This window comes from Globicephala melas, chromosome 17 (genome assembly GCF_963455315.2).
Source record: "Globicephala melas chromosome 17, mGloMel1.2, whole genome shotgun sequence".
NCBI lineage: Eukaryota > Metazoa > Chordata > Mammalia > Artiodactyla > Delphinidae > Globicephala > Globicephala melas.
Window position 1 is genome coordinate 52,819,808 of NC_083330.1, and position 6,974 is coordinate 52,826,781.

The 6,974-nt window shown below is 53.0% G+C and overlaps 1 pseudogene; it reads left to right on the top strand.

Moving 5' to 3' along the window:
* Positions 1-870: 870 nt before the first annotated feature.
* On the top strand, positions 871-1,622 carry LOC115850679 (phosphoethanolamine/phosphocholine phosphatase-like; annotated as a pseudogene).
* The last annotated feature ends 5,352 nt before the right edge of the window (positions 1,623-6,974 follow it).

Genomic DNA, 6,974 nt, shown 5'->3' on the forward strand with positions numbered 1-6,974 from the left:
CCCAAGCCAGCTTCTGTTCTCATGCCAAAGTCCAGAACCTCAGCTTTCCTTTGGGAACTTCTTACCTGTTTCCAGTCCAAACAGTTCCAGAGGGCTGATGCTACATTCCATCCACCTTGAAGATGGGCATACGATCCACATCTAGCCAATCCCATGTTCCATCCTATGGGTGCTCTGATGGGTTCAAGGACAATGCTATGACCCAAACCAGCCCAATGACGTTTATTTTATTTTATTTTTTGTCCATGCTGTGCACGCGGGATTTTAGTTCCCCGACCAAGGATCGAACCTGTGCCCCCTACATTGGGAGCGCAGATTCTTAACCACTGGACCACCAGGGAAGTCCCATCCCCTCATTTTCAAAACTGCTATGGATTTAAAGCACACAAGATGATTGTGGTATGAGTGGCCTTTTCAGTATGACTTCTTTGACTTATAATGTTTTCAATGTTTATCCATGTTGTAACATGTATTATCAGTGCTTCATTCATTTTTAAAATTGTGGTTAAAAATACATAACATGGGGATGGGGGGCAAGTGGAGGGAACGGCCCAGATGCACATCATTCACGGACCCTCTGGACTGGAGGGACTCGTGACAGCCGGAGCCCAGAAATCCGGGGATGGATAAGACACAGCGTCCCCTCCAATTCCTGTAAGCACCCCTTGCTCCATCCTGCGCCCAAATACCTCAGCTAGGCCCTCTCCCCACTCTACACTCCAAACTCAGCCGGGACAGACCTCTGCAGCCGCAGCTCCCCACCCTGCAGGAGCAGCTCAGAGGTCCTGTCCCCCTTTCCTCTGAGGGCCTCTTTTGGGTGTCCACAAAAGTATTTGATCGCTCAGGACAAAGCTGGTAGAGGACAGCGGGATGGCTGAGCCGGGCGCGCCGCGCTTCCTCCTGACCTTCGACTTTGACGAGACTATCGTGGACGAAAACAGCGACGACTCCGTCGTGCGCGCGCCGCGGCGGGCCAGCGGCTGCCTGAGAACCTGCGTGCCACCTAGCGCGAGGGCTTCTACAACGAGTACAGGCAGCGTGTCTTCCAGTACCTGGGCGAGTAGGGCGTGCGGCCGCGGGACCTGCGCGCCATCTACGAGGCCATCCCCCTGTCGTCCGGCATGGATGAGCTGCTGCAGTTTGTGGCCTAGCAGGGCGCCTGCTTTGAGGTTATTCTCATCTCAGACGCCAACACCTTTGACATGGAGAGTGCGCTGCGCGCCGCCGGCCACCACGGCCTGTTCCGCCGCATCTTCAGCAACCCGTCGGCGCCCGACCCTTGGGGGCTGCTGGCGCTGCGGCCCTTCCACGCGCACAGCTGCGCTCGCTGCCCCGACAACATGTGCAAGCACAAGGTGCTCAGCGACTACCTGCGCGAGCGGGCCCACGACGGCGTGAACTTCGAGCGACTTTTCTACGTGAGCGACGGCGCCAACGACTTCTGCCCCATGGGGCTGCTGGCAGGCGGCGACGTGGCCTTCCCGCGCTGCCGCTACCCCATGCACCGCCTTATGCAGGAGGCGCAGAAGGCCGAGACCAGCTCCTTCCGCGCCAGGGTGGTGCCCTGGGAAACCTCCACCGAAGTGCGCCTACACCTGCAGCAGGTGCTGAGGACGTGCTGAGGACGTGGCCTGCCCGGGCCCGGGCAGGGTGGGGGTGGGGCGGTGGGGGTCGGGAAAGAGAAAGCTAATTTTATTACTCCCTTTCCCTTTCGTTTTGGTATATCCCTCCGGGATTTCCCGGAATCCCAGGTTGGTCCATTTGGGGACTGGAGGAGGGAGTTGGGAGCTATCCCTATCTGTGCAGTTAACCCAGCTCGGCTGCCTCCCTCAGTTCCACTGCAAGCGAATTCCGGAGTCTGGCCCCACCAGGGTGGCACGCATATCTGAGCAGGCAGCAGTGTTTCCAAAAAACTTGTCCTCCCAGCTGGGAGGACGGGGTTTCCTGTCAGGGTAGAGAAGGAACACGTCCCGCCGCGTTGCGGTTAACTGTTGCCTTGGGCTGCATGGCCTCCCTCCTCCAGTCTTCTGTCCAGGGGACCCAGGCCCTAGAATGTCCCACCCCCGACCTCCCCCGCACCGGACTCCCCGCGGAGAGGGGTGGCGCTCCTTGCCGACGGTCCCAGGTCTAGATCTTGCTTTACCTGCTGTGACCCTACACTACACTCCTTGCCCACAACCCCCACCCTGTCAGCATCCCCACAGGAAAAAAAGCTGGAGGGAACAGTCACCTGCTGCTGGTGGAAAGAGGTAGCACACTGTCCCGGGGCTCGTGTCTGGCCAGCCAGGGACCTCACAGAGCCCGAAGAGAAGATGTCTCCTTGCACCCCAGCCTCGTCTATGCAGCAAGAAACCAGGGACTTAACCAAAGTCCTCCCACTGACTGGGCCCTCTGAGTCCCCCTCCTCCCGTATGGAACAGAAAGCCATGATGCTTTAAAGCAGAGCCAGTGGAAACCCAAGGCCCACCTCCCTCTTTTGGTGTTTCAGAGCTGTAAAGGAGGTGAAGGCGCAGAGGTGTGCGAGATCTCTCACGCTGCAGTCTGAGGGATGAGGGCGAGGTGATCTCTGTTCTCAGAGAGCCCCACTTAAGTGAGGGACCTGGTCCCCACTCTTGGAGGAGTGCCCAGCTTGGGGAACCAAGACTGAATACTTAACAAAGCAGGCAACAGGCAAAAGAGCAGGGTGAATCCCACCTTCGCAGAGGGGCACAGGGGTCTAGTGTGGAGGGCTCCATGAGCACCGAGGAGATGGGAGATACTGCTGCTTAGGGCAGGCAGAGGAGGCTCAATTAGCAGGAGCCGTAAAGTTGGTTGCCTTTCAGTCCCTCGGCCCGCTAGCCTTGCAGGGCAATCATCAGGAGGTCATCAGAATTTTATTCAAAGTTGGCACTTGCAGCTGGAGACCCTGTCTTGCATGGCGTAAGGGTCCCTTGTGGATAAGGTCACCAAACTCCTTGGCTTCCAGTTCTTTCCTGTCTCCAGCAGGCCTCTGGGTACCTCCTCTGTCTTTACCAGGACCCATTCCCACTGCAATGGGGGGAAGGAACAGACACAGCTCACAGCCCAGGAGGTGTGCAGGACTGGTCCAGTCTTGACTGGAGCAGGCTTTGGTGTGGCAGTCAAGAGGCTCACTCAAGGCGGTGCTTGGGTCAGCATCCCAGAGATCCCAGGCTGTCAGCAGCTGGGCTGCACATAGTTCCCGGGGAAGAATCCAGACCCCTCTGAGCCAATGCCCTCACACCAGCCATCAGAGTAGTGGCGGGTGATGCAGATAATGGTGCCCTCAGAGAAGGAGAGTTCGTTGTACTTCTGGCGGGTGTATGGGTTCAGTGTCACCACTGCAGGGCGGGAGGAGAGGGGTGCCATGAGATGTGCCTCCTGCCCCGCCACAGGGATGCTTGTGCCCACGTACTGGACTCTAGGGGGCAATGTGGAGAGTGGGGCAGGAGATGCCTTCTTCAAAGCCCCAGGACTCCTCCCCAGCTGAGCTAATATTCAGTATCAGGCCAGCTGCTTCCCTCCTCTGTGGCGGTGCGGTGGGGTGGAATAAAAGGCTCCACAAGTGTGACACAGGCCATCCCCTCCACTCCAAGAAACTTCAGTGTTTGAGAGCAGGGCTTTCAGCCCCCGTTCACCCTGGTCCTCCCACAATGTCTCTAGCAGGTGCTGGAGGTATTGCTCAGTAGGTGCTCTAGTAGGTGCTCAGTAAATACAGTAACATTGAACAGTGTAGACTTGGCCGAGTGAGCCTTGGGCAAGTCACTTAGTTTAACCTCTCAGGCTCAGCTTCATCTGCTAAATGGGAGTGTGAAGATCCTAGGAGGTTAAGTAAAAGTGAGAAAATGGATGAAAAGCTTTGACTCTGGGGTCTGGTATAAAGCAGTGGCTAAATTATGTTAACCCCCCCCTCCGCATATAACATAACATTTACCATTTAAATCATTTTGAGCATACAGTTCTATGGCATTAACTACATTCACGTTGTTGTACAAATATTCTCAGCATCCACCTCCAGAACTTATTCATTTTCCCTATGGGAAATTCTGTATCAATTTCTCTAAATTTTTGCCAACACTTGTTATTTTTAGCTTTCTTGATTATAGGACTTTTAGTGTGTGGAGGGGTATGGCGTTGTGGTATTAACTTGCATTTCATCATGACTAATGATGACTAACATCTTTTCATGTGCTTGTTGACCATTTGTATGTCTTATTTGGAGAAGGGTCTTTTCAAGTCCTTTTTCCATTTAAAACATTGGGTTGTTTGCCGAGTCCCGCCAAGCGCTCCTCCTGGCGACGTTGGTGTCGGTGAGCCCAGCCTGGAGCGGTCTCCGCGCCGCAGGGGCCCGCGCCCCGGGGCATCGCTAGCGGCCTCTCAGGGGCGCCGCTTCCTTTCTCGAGCTCGTAGGAGAGGAGACGCCCGGCCCCCGGCGCCCGTGCCCGGAGCGCCGAGATCGTGCTGTGCCGCGCGGACGTGGCGCCGCAGGGGCGGGTTTTGTTCGGCATTGGCTGCGGCGGTCTGCGCACCTCTCCCGGAAGTGGGCGTCCCGACCAGAGTGCACCTGGCGCGGGGCGTCCTCGGGGCTCTTCGCCGTCGGCGCCGCTAGAGCCGGCGGGGGTCTAAGGAGCCAGCGCGCGGCGGCTGGGAACGACCCGTCCCGTGGGTCCCTGGCACCCCAGTGGCATTCGAGCGCGGAGCGGAGGGCCGCGGACCACAGGTAAGGGGACAGGGGTTGGTGGGGGTGGGTGGAGGAAGGAACGACGAATTACACCAGAGCTGTTCGGTACAGTCGCGGAGCTCCCTAACTTGGCGGCAGCAGGAAGGGCTCGCCTTTGGAGTAAAGGCTTTGAGGACGAGCCCGAGCCTACCCACTCCCGTTTTACAGAACATCTGCAGGTGTAAAGCTCCCTCGTGCGCGGTTTTCCTAAGCAGCCAAGTGCCCCTCCCCCGCGATGTCTCTGCAAGCAGAACCTGAGAGGGGCCGGGTGCCTCGAGAGACTCGCCCTTGGCCCATGGGAAGTCCAAGGGATTTATCCTGCATGGTGATTTCACCTGCTGGGACCCCCCCCCCCCCGCCCCCCGCCAACCCGCCAACCCCCACTCTGGCCAGCTGGCCCAGCCCTGGTTACTGCACTTCTGCAGCCCAGGCCGGCCCTTGGCCACCTGCTGGGATGGGAAAGGGAAGGGTGTCAGAATTTCACCTTAGAAACTTGCCAGGGGGTGTGGATTTAAACACATAGTGGTCACTCTGGCAGAAGAGAAGGGAGGAGGGCACCTTGTTGCCCTTTCTTGTGGAATCGGTGGCGCTTCCGCTGAGAGGGACCTCGCCAGTGTTTGGTGTATTGGAACTGAATAATTAGAACTTGTACAATTTTCAAATTATGTGGTACTTGAATTTAAAAGCAAAACCCCTAGAACCTCTAAGTGTTTTAAAATTGAGGTCTAAAAATTGAAGGTCTGTTTTGCTTCCACTATGACATTATATTAAGAAATGTGCATATATTGAGAAGAGAGTCAGAAAAGGGAAGCAAACAAAAATCTCACTGCGGAGGCCATGGGAGTTAAGTTGTAAATGCTGCTGGCTTTCAGTAGCCTGCAGCCATTCTCTTCCTGTAGCTGATGGGATACAAAACTCTACTGGATTGTTCTTTGCACGGGATAGTCTTGTTTTGCAGAAATTCAGCTCAGAGCCATCTTTTGATGTATAAGAATTTCCCAGATTAGGCCCCCAGGCAGATCCTGGAGGGCCAGGGGGATTCCTTGCTTCATTATACCTGTCTGTTGGAGTGGAAAACAGCAATGACATAGGTTTCTTTAAATCTGCTTTTTGGTCTATCATCCAGAGCTTAGAGTAGCTACTTCCTCTCTCCCTCAATAGGGTTGTATTCCTGGAATGAATTATAGTCAGATGACCTTGTTTTTACAGGTGAGGGTCAGGGTCAGGGTCAGGGGTCGGGGGTTGGGGGCTGGGGTTAGGGTTAGGGTTTACGTTTAGAGTTAGGGTGGGAGTTAGGGGTTAGGAGTTAGGGTTAGGGTTAGGGGTAAGGGGTTAGGGGTGAAGGGTTTAGGGTTAGGGTTAGGGTAAGGTTTAGGATACGGCCACGGGTTAGGGTATGGGTACGGGTTAGGGTACGGGTTGGGGTACGCTTTAGGGTTAGGGTATGTATTAAACCTCTCCCACTCTCCAGATATCACTTAGCATGTAAAGGAATATTATTTGGGGTACAGCTATGGAGAAGACTTTAGACACTAGGATAAGACAAAGAACACACACATTATGAATAAATCACATTAGGATTTTGTTTTTAACCTGTACTTTAAAACACTAGTGCTTAGGAAATCTAATGGAGGCAGAAGCAGTAAAGGGTAGTTTTATGGGAATAACATCACAGATTTTGTGTAGAATACACAGATTTTGACTGGTTATAAAGTCAAGTAGGAATGCTTTTGTTCTGAAGATATAAACCCTCTTCTAAATTGAGCTGTTATTGGAAGTTAGAAATTTTTTGTTGCTGTTGTATTGCTTTGTGTTTTCATGATTATTCTGCTTGCATCTCCCTTGTGAAACCTTTGATTTGGGGAAGAGTGCCATTACTGGAAATGAGTTTACGGAATTATTCTCAAAAACAGAAGGAAATGGTTCTCACCTAAATATTAAGAAATGATCTCTATACTGGTGTACTAACAGAATTATGATTCAGGGATAATTCTATGAAATGTAATTAAACACTATATATTTTTTTCTTTTAAATTTCCATTGTTACTTTTTAAAAGTACAATTATAATTCAACTTCTTTGTAACAAGTGAAATTTAAAAAGATTAAAGGAAAAGATAATATTTTACCATGTGCCATCCTTTCCCACTCCCTGAAACGACCAGCATAATATGTAGCATTCTCATTTTATCCAGGGGTTCCTTACATCTGGAACATCATGTTTCTCACTGTAGAAAAACATATTTAGCTCTCACACTT